General features: G+C 43.0%; 1 long non-coding RNA gene across 1 annotated transcript; it reads right to left on the reverse strand.

Annotated features, from left to right (window-relative positions):
- Positions 1-5128: 5128 nt before the first annotated feature.
- LOC126282129 (uncharacterized) lies at positions 5129-5836 on the reverse strand. Its single transcript, XR_007551332.1, has 3 exons — positions 5600-5836; positions 5331-5441; positions 5129-5152 (listed from the first exon to the last, which is right to left on the reverse strand). It is a non-coding gene; the product is annotated as an uncharacterized LOC126282129 (long non-coding RNA).
- Between the last annotated feature and the right edge of the window lie 9871 nt (positions 5837-15707).

Raw genomic sequence — 15707 nt, forward strand, 5'->3', positions numbered from 1 at the left:
GGTGATGCTGGAGTGTTTTCAAAAAGCAAACTACGTGAGTGTCTCATTGACCGATCTATGCTCAACATTCCTGAAAGCAGGTAGCTTGGGAACACAAACATTACAACTCCAATGGTAGTACTGGCAGATGAAGTTTTTCCTCTCAGTTATAACATTATGAAGCCATACCCCTTAAAAGGGATCACAAAAGAAGTAAAGGTTTTCAATTACCGACTGTCACGAGGGAGAAGATGAGTGGAGAGCAGTTTTGGCATTCTTGCAGGTCGTTTCAGGATTTTTCTTACTACCATTAATCTGCCTCCTGAAAAAGTTACCACTATAACACTGGCTGCCTGCACATTGCACAACTTGTTAACTGAGAGAAGAAAATACTTGTACACTCGTCAGGAAACAGTGTCTGCCATAGTAGGAGACTGCACTTATCTTGAGAAACAAAGCACTGAGGACCTACAGCGAATGGAACCAATAGCTTGCCAAGCTGCTTCTGGACGTTCAGTACATGGGAGAGCAGTTAGGGAATACTTTAAGACATTTTACAATGGCACTGGAAAAGTGCCCTGGCAAGACAATCACATTTAGTAACGTAAAATGTAAACAAATGTACATACCTCAAACATTTCCTCAAACGTCAGTGTGGCACGTTCACTCTCACTTTCCGTGCTCTCTAGATTACACACACTCTCGTCTGCCTCGGTTGCTTGGTTGAGAAATTTGAGCATTTGAAACCAGTACACTTGTGGTGTGTACGCCGCCTGTGCACTGGCTCCACTTTTGCTTTTATGCATCTGCAATATTAGCAATGAAAATAATTTAAACTACTTGTAGGTTACGTAAAAATTATTGTATGCTTTAAGTCGCTGCAGTGAACAAATTAATGCTAATCATTTGTATGACATGTAAACTTTACTTGCATAAATAAATATAAATGAATATGTCAATACTACTTTTGCTTTCTCGTACGAGTAGCTAGTGCGGAGGCCATTTATCTTCCTCTTTATGTCCTTGGCCGTACATCCAGGCCTTATGTCACGGCTAATGATCTCTGCTGTATTTTTATAGCTCTCCAATCTTCGTAATCTGTTTTTGTGATCAGGGTGCCTCACATTGTAAGGAGCCTCATCCGCCTCATACATTTCAATTAATTTTGTGGTAGACGCCACACACCAACTATATTTAGCAGCCATGTTTACATACACAAAAGATGACAGAACGCTCCAGCGATGCTGGCGCTCCGCGTGGTAACATATCGCATTGTAGTGAACAGAAGACGGGCGATTTCTTTGATCAAATATACGGCCTCGCCCTAGATTTGATCAAATATTGGACGACATTTGTCAAAGTTCCTTATTACACTATCAAATATCTTTGACAAAGATATTGGACTAAGAAATTTGATTGTGTAATACCGGCCTAAGGTACACTGTCCAAGACGCGACGGACACTAGCGACTGCGACGGGTCGCTACGTGACGTCAGAAGTTGCCTGCTGGCGCATGCGCAGTTCGAGTTTGGGATGCGACGCGCGTCTGTTGCGGCAGCTGCCGCAGCACTGCACCAGTGAGCAGTGTTGCGACGGAAGTCGGACGACAGAAAGACGTACGGCTGCCAGAAAGATGTCGAGCCAGTCACGGAAAACTGAAATGAGCCACTCACAGGATGTGATGCTCTGTGAGCTGGTCTCGCAACATCCTTGCCTTTACGACTGGAAGAAACCTAAATATAGGGACACTTTGTTCAGAGACAATATGGGAAGAAACTGGTGCACAGTTCAAACTGGCAGGTGAGTGAAATATATATTATTTTCCCATTAATGCAAATTTTTCAGACCTGTTATGAAAATCAGTATAATCCATGCAGATGTAGAATTAGAATGATAAAAATGAACTTGCAGGTCACGTTTCGCACTACGCTTTTTTGTGCCGATAAAAATTGAAAACGGCAGGTACATTATAAAATGAACAATCTAAAGTACAACGAGAAAGTTACATTTTACAATACCTTTACTTTGAAAGTAAACGGTAGGTTGGTGTCTTGATATTAAACTAATTTGAACGATTTTTTGCTCTGTTGAGAAACGTAAATTTTGACATTTGTTGGTTTTGTTAGGACGTCTACTTCTACTTGGGCATCCTTGTCCAGGTTCAGAAGAAAATACAAGAGGTGAGTAATTTATCCCCTTCCCAAGAATGAGAAGAAAATGTATTGAAGGCAGCATGTCTTTACTTTTAAGAAACCTACATTTCGTGGCATTTTAAATGAAATTGTCAAGAGCATATGGCGAAATATAAGTAACTCATACCGGAGAAATATATGACATAAAATGGTTTCATTAGGTCCAAATGTGTCAGCGAAACAAAACAAATGCATTCTCTATCGTGTGATGGCCACATGATTCACGTTGCTCGTCGACAGAACTGGCGGCTAGTCGCGGCGCTCCCGGAGATATGTGAGCCCAAATCTCGGAAACGGAGATCGGTATCATTCTGATCTCAACTTTAAAAATTATTTCGATATGTTAGCTTCTTTTCATCGGCAACGATGTATGACCTAACGTGAACCATACGCAAAGTAGCCAGCGACCACATTTTTCACTGTACACAATTCAAATTTTATGCAGTAGGTTACTTGTAAATTATCGGAATAAATGTGACGAATATCGGAAAAATAGACACCTCATTATCAAGCTGTGATGTGAAACTGTAAGATACGCAAACATCAATTTTTTGTGCCTTGTACTTTCCTCACAATCGATAGAGAAGTAATATACAGCGAAAAAAACACGCAAAACCGGAAGAGATATTCAATTTTTTAAAGTAAAAGGAGAATCTGTATCGTAAAACTAACTCTGGGAGCCGATGTAACTTTGTTCCATTAACATACAGTATTTTTTACAGCAAGAACATCAGAATTCTTATTTTTCTTATGTATTTGAATCCGCCGCCGCCCCCCAGAGCTTGGGAAACAGCGACGATTCCTGTTGTGTTGCGGCCTTGTCGCTGTCTGCCAGGGTGGGAAAAGAGGAGGGGGCAGCGTCGCAGTCGCAGCCAACTGTCGCGTCTTGCACAACGTTACTTCAGTACCCCCCCCCCCCGCTGTCTGGGCCATCTCCAGACATGTCTTCGGCCTGGAATCTCATTGACTTTAGTAGAATTGTTTTCAGTAATGAGTCTCGCTTCGAACTGAGTCCCAGTCACCAGTCAATACATTCGTGGAGACGCCCAAGATTGCGGTGGGATACCAGCTTGACAGTTGTTCGCCGTCCTGCCCGACAACCAGGAGTGGTTATCTGGGGTGCTATTTATCAGTGGCGTAGCGTGAGGGGAGACTTTGAGACTTAGTCTCCCCTGTATTCGAGCTTAAAAAAAGATGCAATAGTAATTCAAAACAAAAATATAAACAACTCTCTACTAAGAGCACTAAATGTGCGAAGACATTAGTTTTGTAGCCTGCGCCGCCGCACCCTGAGTATTGGTGTATCTGCCTGCTCGAGACTCGACTGCTCTCAGTAGTGGTGGGCAGGAAATCGCGTATCTGTTCGAAATCACAGTGATTGAGAAGTCACAGATATCACAGTAACAACTTTACAAAATCTTACTGCGATTTCAGTCACAGTTAGCAGCCGCAAGTAGCATTTCACAATAAACGCCGTGAGCCATGTGTTGGCCGAATTCCATACTGCTTTCTGCGATTTCAGTGACAAATCGCAACTAAGAGTCGCAAGTAGCAACTAAAAAGCGCAGTTAACAGTGCCATCTGTTGGCCAAAGTTTGTACTACGCTCATCTCTGCGACACGCCATCGAGTCTAACTGCGATTTCCGTGACAAGTCGCAACTAAGAGTCGCAAGTAGCAACTAAAAAGCGCAGTTAGCAGTGCCATTTGTTGAGCAAAGCTCATACTATGCTATTCGCTACCGAGTGAAACTGCGATTTCCGTGACAAATCGCAACTAAGAGTCACAAGTAGCAACTAAAAAGCGCAGTTAACATTCTTTTCCTAGTGCCATCTGTTGAACGATGTACGTACTTCGTTATAAGAACCTTGTGCCTCACGAGATCGGTGTGCTGTGTGTACGTATGAAGGACTTATTTCATTAGTGGTACAAGTCCATTTTTGTTCATTTTGAGATACGGAGTCGTAAAGTTAAATGAGCGCTGAAAAATCTACAGTTGAGATACCAGAAATATTCAAGCATATGGCTTCTTGCTAGAAATGAACCTTTATTAATGTTTGTTTGGATCATTAATTTCAGAAACATTATAGACAGAAAAGTGGAGGTAATGGACGTGTACCACTATTGAAATAAGCCCTTCACATTATATGATGACATGCACATTCAGCATCAGTTATGATTGGTCAAACACATCTGTGTCTCTGAATGTATTATATTAATAAGAAGCAACATTGCCTTTTTCTCCTGAAAATATCAAGTAACGTAACAAATGTGATTCTGCTTCCAATATGACAATTTTGGTTAATACTCCACATGCCTACAGGACTTTGCAATGTTAACACAGTAGAACTCAGACATGTGTATAAGTGTAGTGAAATGAAAACAGCATTACTGAGTCATATGAATGCCTCACTTTTATTCCAACACAGTTCAAGACTCGGGATAAAAGTTTTACACCTGGTGTTCTACATGGCAACTTCACACACACGAACTTTTTGCCGACACTACTACCACCTACATAAGTAAGCTTTTCCTGTGTTACTTTCAAGTACTGCACTTAAGCTATTCCTGATTTAACTGGAAGATCTGTACTTCCAACTTTCATATCAACAGCCACAAAATGCATGTTACAGATCAGTGTCACACCAAGATTGTGGAGAAGGGGGGGGGGGGGGGCGGTATGTCACTCTCCAACTAGTGTTTACCAGTAAATAAGTGGCGGAAAATTACGGGTATAGGACGGTTTAAACATGTGGAAAATGCGATTTTCATTATTCACTCACTGTATTTAACATTTATTATTCCTTTAAAATTGCATAACAACTTCAATAAAACACAGTTTAATCACTCATCTGCACAATTGTGTCACTTTTAAACTGCAAATCCTCTAAGAGCTGTCTTGAATCTTCACGAGTCCCTCTCAACAGCCTTGATGTGGATAAATTCGAACAGCAACCAAGTAATCAAGAGTCAGAACTGTGTCTGCAAAATCACAAGGATTATTAAACAATTTTTGCTGTCACTAATTACAAGCAATATAATTGACACAGTAGATTGCTAATATTTGCTGTAATGAAAGCCACTCAATGGGGTGTAGTTCACATTTGCAAGAACGATCTCACTGAAGTAATTAAGTCCATCGAAACACTTAGAAACTAACCTCTCGTCTGACGAAAACGGTCTAAAGACGCAGTGGCAATTTCTCCAGATGTGTTGACAATGATATTTTGAGTTATCAATTTACTGAGTGACTGAAATGTAGTTCGGGTACCTGTGAACATAACAATATGTTAGAATTCATTTTCTAAACGCGAACTATTACGCTACTGTATGGCTACTTACATATTAATTACACTATTAATATTTTCACAGTTGTTTCTTTAATACATAATTAAAACCAACGGAAGAACAAACGTAAAACTTACTTACCAATGGCAGATTTGTTGAGATGCAATTTTCTGTGTGGGCAGATGTAACTTTTCCATACGGTGGTAAGTCGCAGAAGTAGCATAACTCACAGAAATCGCAGAAGTAGCAGAAATCGCAGAAGTAGCATAAGTCACAGAAATCGCGGAAGTAGCAGAAATCGCAGAAATAGCAGTGGCGGAGGGATACGCGACCTACGTTCCTTAACTGCGACTCTTAACTGCGACAAATCACAGTTAAGAATAGCAGATACTGAAAAGTAGCATTCACAGAATCACTGATATCGGAAAATCGCAGTTTATTTAGCCCATCACTATTCGACTGCTCTCAGTCTCCGCCTCCCTTCCCTTACCTGGCTGTGCTAGTGGCATTCTCGGCTCCTCTCCACTTCCCCTCTTCCACGAAGGCCGGTGCGCTGCACTTGCTGGCAGGTATCGAGACTGGTCTCTGCCGCTTCTCTGCTGGCTTTTAACGCGGAAGTCAACAGTCACGCGGTTTGTGTTCGTAGTTACTCTTGTTTGATTTTAGTGTATATTTCCGTTGTGTCGCCAACATGAGTGAGCCAGCAACTGAACACCTTATAGAATGTTTATTAAAAACTCCTTTTTCTACATTAACGAACGAAAAAAGAGGGAATTGAAGGACAAACGACCTATTCCTATACTTAGCGTAGTTTTAAGTGAAGCCAAACAAAAACGCACTTTTCAGACAGCCTCGTACGAAAAGTATGCTAGGTTGACTGCGAATGCAGTTAATAACAGATTATATTGTTATATATGTCTTCTGTTTGATGGTGAGAAGGAATCGTGCAATGAGGGCATTTGTACAATAAAGAATTTTGACAGGAAAGCACAAAAGCATCAGATATCAAAACTTCACCTGCAGAACAAAGAATCATTTCAGTTATTGGGCAAATCTGAATTGAGCACGCCCTTTCTGAAGCCGCTCGTCTGACAGAAATAAAATACAACGAACAAGTTGCATCCAACAGGAGAATATTCGGCTAGTTTTATTCACGCAACTGTATTTCTCTGTAGACAAGAACTAGCCTTTCGCGGCCATCGAGAAGACGAATCCTCCAGCAACAAAGGTAACTATCTGGAATTGTTGGATTTACTACCTCAAGGAGAGCAGTTAATCCGAGACCGTCTGTCATCATCTTCAACCTTTAAAGGAACTTCTCCAGATATACAGAATGGTGTAATAGAAATGATAACTCTGGCATGTAATGAGAAAATAAAATCTGAAATTCAGAACTGCAATTTCATTTCGATTCAGGCTGGTGAAACATTAGACGTGCCATGCAAGAGTCAAATGAGTATAATATTTAGGTACTGTATTGCAGACAAAATTGAGGAAAGATTAGTTGGATTTTTCTGGAGATAAAACTGCTGAAGGTTTGTCAAACGTTTTTCATGCAGTATTGGAAGAATGGAATGTGGAACGAAAAGTGGTTAGTCAAATATATGATGGCGCTTCAGTAATGGCGGGCAGAGAAAAAGAGGATTACAACAATTGGTGAAGCAGTTCTGTCCCTATGCGCTGTTTATTCATTGTTACGCACACCAACTGAATTTGGTACTGTTACATGCCTCCAAAATCATACTAAAAGTACGCGTGTTAGTTAGTTATCTTACTGCATTCCATTCGTTTTTTAGCAAATCATCAAAACGAACTGTATTGCTGACTGAGAAATGATTTAAACTGCCACATGCAAGCAACACTCGCTGGTACTTTCGTTCCAGGGCAGTTTCAAAAACATCTAGTCATTTCTCAGGGCTATATAGTGTTTTTAATTATTTCATGATACAGACTCTCAGTGGGATCCAGAATCTTTGAGCTGTGCTGTGGGAATGAAACGACGGCTGGATGATCCTACGTTTGTATACTTCCTTTGCTTCTACCGAGGGTGTTTTGTTTATGTTGATCATCTCTTTAATGTTTTTTCAGTAAAAACCTGCCAGTATAACTGCTTGCCACGACGAAATAAGAAATGTTTTGAGAAACTTACAACAGTTAAGAACGTAAAAAATTGGTTGATGAATGCATTACATGCAGCTTGTGTTTGAATGGCAACTTATCATTCTGTGACAGTCAAAAGACATCTCTCAGGGCATTAACTTACGAGATACTGGATTTGCAAATTGTTCAGATGGAAAGAAGGTTTCAAAACTTTTCCCAAATTCAGTTCGTTGAACCTTTGAACGAAAAGTATTTCCCAAACTATTAAAAAGAATTTCCAAAGTTGAAACTACTTCAATTATTAGAACAGTACCCTTTTTTCAAACAAGAACAACTTGAAAATGAACTGTGTGACAGAAACGCTGATGAGAAAAAACACTTATCTCCAAGAACTCTCTTCAAGTACATTGTCAACAATGATTTAGACTCTGTTTATGAAGAAACAACGAAGTTCCTGCATTTGGTTTTGACCCTACCCGCAACTAGAGTAAGCAGTGAACGAAGCATGAGTGCTCTTGAACGAGTGAAGAATTATTTAAGGAATTCAATGTCCAACATCCAGCTGTCGTGTTTGAGCACGTTAGCAACAGAAAAGACACTACTTGGAGAGCTATCCAGTGATCAGATCTTTATAGACCGAGTTATAGACGTATTCGTGGCAAGAAAAAGACAGGCGCATTGCACTTTTGTAAAAGAAAATACACTCCTGGAAATGGAAAAAAGAACACATTGACACCGGTGTGTCAAACCCACCATACTTGCTCCGGACACTGCCAGAGGGCTGTACAAGCAATGATCACACGCACGGCACAGCGGACACACCAGGAACCGCGGTGTTGGCCGTCGAATGGCGCTAGCTGCGCAGCATTCGTGCACCGCCGCCGTCAGTGTCAGCCAGTTTGCCGTAGCATACGGAGCTCCATCGCAATCTTTAACACTGGTAGCATGCCGCGACAGCGTGGACGTGAACCGTATGTGCAGTTGGGGACTTTGAGCGAGGGCGTATAGTGGGCATGCGGGAGGCCGGGTGGACGTACCGCCGAATTGCTCAACACGTGGGGCGTGAGGTCTCCACAGTACATCGATGTTGTCGCCAGTGGTGGCGGAAGGTGCACGTGCCCGTCGACCTGGGACCGGACCGCAGCGACGCACGGATGCACGTTAGACCGTAGGATCCTATGCAGTGCCGTAGGGGACCGCACCGCCACTGCCCAGCAAATTAGGGACACTGTTGCTCCTGGGGTATCGGCGAGGATCATTCGCAACCGTCTCCATGAAGCTGGGCTACGGTCCCGCACACCGTTAGGCCGTCTTCCGCTCACGCCCCAACATCGTGCAGCCCGCCTCCAGTGGTGTCGCGACAGGCGTGAATGGAGGGACGAATGGAGACGTGTCGTCTTCAGCGATGAGAGTCGCTTCTGCCTTGGTGCCAATGATGGTCGTATGCGTGTTTGGCGCCGTGCAGGTGAGCGCCACAATCAGGACTGCATACGACCGAGGCACACAGGGCCAACACCCGGCATCATGGTATGGGGAGCGATCTCCTACACTGGCCGTACACCTCTGGTGATCGTCGAGGGGACACTGAATAGTGCACGGTACATCCAAACCGTCAACGAACCCATCGTTCTACCATTCCTCACCGGCAATGGAACTTGCTGTTCCAACAGGACAATGCACGTCCGCATGTATCCCGTGCCACCCAACGTGCTCTAGAAGGTGTAAGTCAACTACCCTGGCCAGCAAGATCTCCGGATCTGTCCCCCATTGAGCATGTTTGGGACTGGATGAAGCGTCGTCTCACGCGGTCTGCATGTCCAACACAAATGCTGGTCCAACTGAGGCACCAGATGGAAATGGCATGGCAAGCCGTTCCACAGGACTACATCCAGCATCTCTACTATCGTCTCCATGGGAGAATAGCAGCCTGCATTGCTGCGAAAGGTGGATATACACTGTACTAGTGCCGACATTGTGCATGCTCTATTGCCTGTGTCTATGTGCCTGTGGTTCTGTCAGTGTGATCATGTGATGTATCTGACCCCAGGAATGTGTCAATTAAGTTTGCCCTTCCTGGGACAATGAATTCACGGTGTTCTTATTTCAATTTCCAGGAGTGTATATCAGCTTCGTGGCGAAGTGCCAATCAACTCGCTAATGACCATTCTTATTTTGACGTACACATTTTAATAAGACACTACGCAAAACTCAAAAAGTTTGCCAAGAAAATTTTGCGTTTGGTGCGTATTACACCGTATGTTGCTGCGTATGAAATTTAGCTAACATGCTGAATTTTTGTTTAGACTTGGAAGGAGATCTCTATCTGCCTCCGATCTCGAGAAAATGGATCCCATGTAGCGCGCTCACTTCCGATCTCACGTCCACGAGAATGAAATAGTCGCAACATCTCTCGTATCTCCTAAACCGCTCGAGACATCGAAGCGAAAGTTTGGTGAATGATAGCACACAGGGGGGAGTGTGTTTTGCCAATTATTAAACACGCGCAACCTTCTTATCTATGGTGATATATCACCACTTATACTTCCTTTTTTATTTATCTCACTCCAGTGACTGCAATTTTTTATCGACAGCTAGCGAAACAAGTGCTTCCTAGTATGAAAATGAACATGAAACTTCTTCTTTTATATTACTGCAAACCGATACTACGAGGTTTTTCGTAAGCTATTGAGCTCTGTGGTTGCCAATTACTTCTTTAATTAGGCCCTCCGTGTCGGAATTCTGTCGCAATAGCTGCTGTGAGATGAGTTTGGCAAATTACATTGTGACAAAGGAAGTACAATTAAACCTGTCACAAAGAAATGTGGCCTTTACTCATAAATGGCGATGCTTCTTCGAATGAGAAAAGGTTAACAATTCACACAAAAACAGATTGGCAATTCTGTTGGAATTTTGGTGGAACCCCGTAACCCATTGTATTTTTAACACTGAGCGACTGGAATGGAAACTTACCAAAGGATTTTATTCCTTCTCTTGATCTGAGCAGTACTAAAATAATGACGAGCGTTCCCTCAGCAGGAATGATAGGCACGTGCTAGATACTGGTTACTCACCCAGGGCTTGCCAAACTGACAATGTGTGATCGCGAATAAAATAGTTGTTATTGAGAAAAATAAACAATTAATCTGTCGCACAACACAAAAGTCAGTGTATTGTCAGCAGCGAAGGACAATGCGCGCGACAGGAATGCACAAGCTAGCCATGTGTGCCTTGTGAGTTGGTGTCCGAAAAACATTGCCATGAAAGATCTGGCTTTGTCAGCAGTACATTTCAACAAATTAAATATATCTAATCAAAACACTCTTTTAGGATATTCCTACTTTCGTAATAACACAATTTTCTTCCTATGTGTAGCCTGTTGTATAATTAGTTTATTAATGCTGATAATGTCCATGCAACAATTGAAATGCTTTTTCTCATTACGGTGAACCAATTAAAACATCGTTATTTGTGACTGCTTTTCGACTGTTTCTAGCTTTCAGTGGATGTTCACATGCATGTAGTGCAGTGTGTCGTATTACATTATTACGTCCATATCAGAGTTAATCACAGTGAGACTTCTATACTACAGATCGTGGACGCATTTTACCAGAAGCACAAAGGGACCACACCTCTGGAGATTATCGCTTTCTAAATTTTTGTAACAGATCGTACAGATACGCCAGCATACTAGGCAGTGAGAAGATAACCTTATTTTACTTTCCTGCCTTGATTCTTAATCACATGATTTTATAATATTCCTTGCTTCCTTATTCACTACCCTCTGTCGCTTCTTGCGATCTGAAAACATCGCGGAGGCGTATGATGCAATTCCAGCGGCCAATGGCTCATCAGTTACTGAAGTACGCATTTTTCTTGACAGAAGAAAAACAGAACAAAACTATACAGATATAAATAACAGAAAAGTAAAACATACTAACGAAGAAAGCTGGAGCGTTTAAATGGCGAAAAACGAAACACTACCCAAAGGCAATAAAATTTAGTACACAGTAAGGTAAAATTTATCGTATGGGCAACACTCAAATGCGCCGTTCCGATGTGAGCATATGGCCGGGCTACTTTTCCGCTCCCCGCCTCAAATTTCCCACGGTGCTAGCGACGCGGGAAACTGTGCCTCAACTACAATGCCGCGCGACCTGGCGCAGGCCGGTGTCGCGTCCCAGTCGCGTCGCGTCGCAATTTGCGCGGTCCCATTTGAACCTGTGGTATTACAAAAACGCGCGCTGCGCTGCGCTGCGACGCGCCACACGCGCTATACGCGTCTCAGTTTGCGCCTAGCCCCTTACAGCACTGCGATACGTCGACTATGTTCTACGCCTCGTTTTATTGCACTTTATGGCAAACCACCCTGGGCTTACATATCAGGAAGATAATGCCTGCCTGCAAACGACAAAAGTTTCTGCTGCTTGTCTTTGTGATTGCCAAACCCTACCTTGGCCAGCAAGGTCACCGGGTCTCTCCCTATTGGAGAACGTTTGCAGCATTATGGGCAGGGCCTCCAACAAGCTCAGGATTTTGACAAGCTAATGGGTCAATTGGACAGAATTTGGCAGGACACTCCTCAGGAAGACATCCAACTATTCTCTCAATCGGTGGAAAACCGAATAACTGCTTGCATAAGGGTCAGAGATGTAGCAACACGGTGTTGTCATGCTAAGTTTCTGAAGCCCTTTCTCTTGAATAAATTATCAAATTTTTCTGCGGGTGTAATCATTTGTTTATACATTTACATTACATCTATCGATTTCCGGCCCGTTCGGGTAATTCCTCGTGGATACGCTAGATTCCAACCTAATCTAACTTCCTTTATTCCGCCCAAAACCGACGAATGACGTGGGAAGCGCTGCGGCCTCGCTGTCGGTCGATGTAACGGGGCGACATCTGGCGACAACATCTGGCGACCGATGTCGGCGCCCACTGTGTGAAAGCAGCCTCTGCCGCTTCCTCTAGCGCTCTGTTCAACGCCTGGCGCTCTCCCACGATTTCTCAACAAGCTCACAGAACGGTGAGTCTTGATTTCTCAAAAACACTCGAGGAGCACAGCATACGGAAGCGCCGTTTGTTACCTCTAAGTACTCATACGTACTGTACCTGTGCTAAAGACGAGCAAAAGCGAGGACCCGTTCGTGGAGGGGGGGTGGGTGTTATTCTCTTACGAGAAGACAAAAGAGCGTTAAAACCGATGCAAATTAATGTTTATTTCTGCGGTGTAAGGCTTTAGAGGATGTCTACTGCAGCATTAATGCTGAAATGAAGACAAAGACACGTAGAAGAAGAAGAAGTAAATTTCTCGCAAAAATTCATATCCAAAATAGCAGGAGAACCTAAACGGAAGTGATGTGTCATGGTGTGATGCACGAACAATTTTCAAACCATTTGCCTTCGAGATTATCCTGTTTGAAATAAAAATAAAGAAAACTGTTTACTGCAACTCACCAGAGGCTGGATTCCGTTGGCGAGCAGCTCGTTGATGAGGTTGTTGTAGTCCTCGATACCCAGCTGGTTGATGACGTCACGGTCCCCAGTTGGAAAGATGCGTGGCCACGAAATCGAGAAGCAGTACACGTTCGCCTGTTTGTTGCAAAACGATGTGTAAATAATGAGTGCGAGTAACATGATAAAGTCTACTTATTTTTTATTTAGTTGATGTTCTTAAAATTTTATCAGTGATAGATACAATTTCCTGCTCGTTATTGTAAAGCCAAGAAAAAGAGCCTCGTCACATAATCAGTATAGTGATCAGCAGGTAGAAAAAAATTGCAACTTCTTCTGAAGACATATTCACTTGATACTGATTCCAGAATCATTGTTATTATTATTATTATTATTATTATTATTATCGTATGCCATTAAAGAGCGTACACATGTAAATACACAATATATTTACAAGTTCGTGTTCAACTCTGGCAACCACTGTGTCACTTCATCAGCTTCTTTCATACTTCCTTCAATAATATGGACACTCCTCCTCCGTCTTTCCCTCCACACAAGAGCCACATGCAACACTTCCACAATAACACCGCTTTCTCAATATGTGGCCGCCTGTCTCTTACCACATTCGAATGCTGTCGAATCCGGATCATTTCCCACGGGGAAGGCGAAGTACTCCTGTGCAGTGTGGGATTCTTACCAGATTGACGGAGTACATCGAGAAAGTTCAGAGAACAACAGCAGATCCTGTATTACCGAAAAATAGGGGAGAGAGTGTCACTGACATGATACAGTATTTAGCGTGGACATCATTGAACAAAGGCGTTTTCCGTTGCGGCAAAATCTTCTGACGAATTTCAATCAGCAACTTTCTCCTCCAAATGCGAAAACATTTTGTTGACGCCGACCTACATAGAGAGAAACGATCATCTTAGTAAAATAAGGGAAATCACAGGTAGCACGGAAAGATATGGGTGTTCGTTTTATTTGCGCGCTTTTCGAGAGGGGAGTAACAGAGAATTAGTGTGAAGGTAGTTCGACGAACCCTCTGCCAGGCACTTAAGTGTGTTTTGTAGGGTAGCCATGTAGATGTAGGTGAAGTTGGCTTGCGTGACTTCAAGCGTGTAGCTGGTGTGTTCTGAAAGGCACTAGTCAGAACTCTTTTGATCACACTCTGTCTGGTTAAAAAATTGTTTATCATCTGATGCAAAGAGGAGCGTTATTCGACAGAACAAGCAACCATCTGACGTTTAGATGCGGCAGGTGGCAGAAACATTTGCTCTCATGAGTGCTCACCAATATCTTGCAATGAAAGGTTTGCACACCTATCACAGTCATCAGGCCTACAACAAAGTCCAGTAATCATCCAGTACGATACGAAATTTCTATTTGCTATTTCAGTCCCGCAACCTCGACGGAAATTTCAACGAGCCCACTGGGACCAGGTTAGGAAAAAATGTTCAAATGCGTGTGAAATCATATGAGACTTAACTGCTAAGGTCACCAGTCCCCAAGCTTACACACTACTTAACCTAAACTATCCTAAGGACAAACACACACGCCCATGCCCGAGGGAGGAGTCGAACCTCCGCCGGAACAAGCCGCACAGTCCATGTCTGCAGCGCCTGAGACCGCTCGGCAAATCCCGCGCGGCCCAGTTTAAGAAGATAGTTGAAGACACTGTTCCTTGCGCTTTCAGAAACTCCAGCCATTGATGATAGATTTATGGGTGCTATAAAACCTAATCCCAGAAAATTCATACCATATGGATGTCGACTTCTGTATGAACCTGCATGGACGCAAGAATGCGACGAATTGCACACGCACTATCAGTAACGACACAGTGACAAAATAGCTGAAGATCTATTGAAGGCTCTCGTTTAAAACAGAAGACAGGAGTAGCAAAAGACCATAGCTGGATTGAATTTTACGCATTTCAGCGGTAAACGCATGGAAGCCTTAATAGGAAACTTGATATACACTTGCGGAAAAAGAATCTTAACACGAAGAAGGAGTTGTGCGACATAAACGAAGATTGGTAGGCGTGTTTCTACATGTGAAAGATGATGTCCGTTCATATTTCGCGCCAGTCGAGTAAGAGCAGTGTTAGTATCGTCACTATGAGGATGCAAATCAGATGTGCTTTAAATGCGCTCTGTAATGATTGTTAACGCTAGTTAGCTCTCAGTTGATATTGGTCAAGAATACCTTTAAGACCACGAAGACGCCATTATCAAAACCTCACTGAGTTTGAACCAGGTCGTGTAGTAAGAATATAAGAAGCTGAATGTTCCTTCTGCGATATTGCAGGAAGACATGGCTGGAATATAGCCACTCTACATGTCTGCAGGCAGCGGTGGTCACGAGAAAGTATGGTCGCAAGAACATCTACATTTATACTTCGCAAGCCACTATTCCAGTCGCGTATGGTTCGCGGGAAGAACGACTGACGGAAAGCCTCCGTGCGCGCTCGAATCTCTCTAATTTTACATCCGTGATCTACTCGGGAGGCTTAAGTAGGGGAGGCAATATATTCGATACCTCATCCAGAAACGCACCCTCTCGAAAACTGGACAGCAAGTACACCGCGATGCAGAGCGCGTCTCTTTCAGTCTGCCACTTGAGTTTGCTAAACATCTCCGTAACGCTATCACGCTTACCAAATAACCCTGTGACGAAACGTGCCGCTCTTCTTTGGATC

The sequence above is a fragment of the Schistocerca gregaria genome, chromosome 7 (genome assembly GCF_023897955.1).
Source record: "Schistocerca gregaria isolate iqSchGreg1 chromosome 7, iqSchGreg1.2, whole genome shotgun sequence".
Lineage (NCBI taxonomy): Eukaryota > Metazoa > Arthropoda > Insecta > Orthoptera > Acrididae > Schistocerca > Schistocerca gregaria.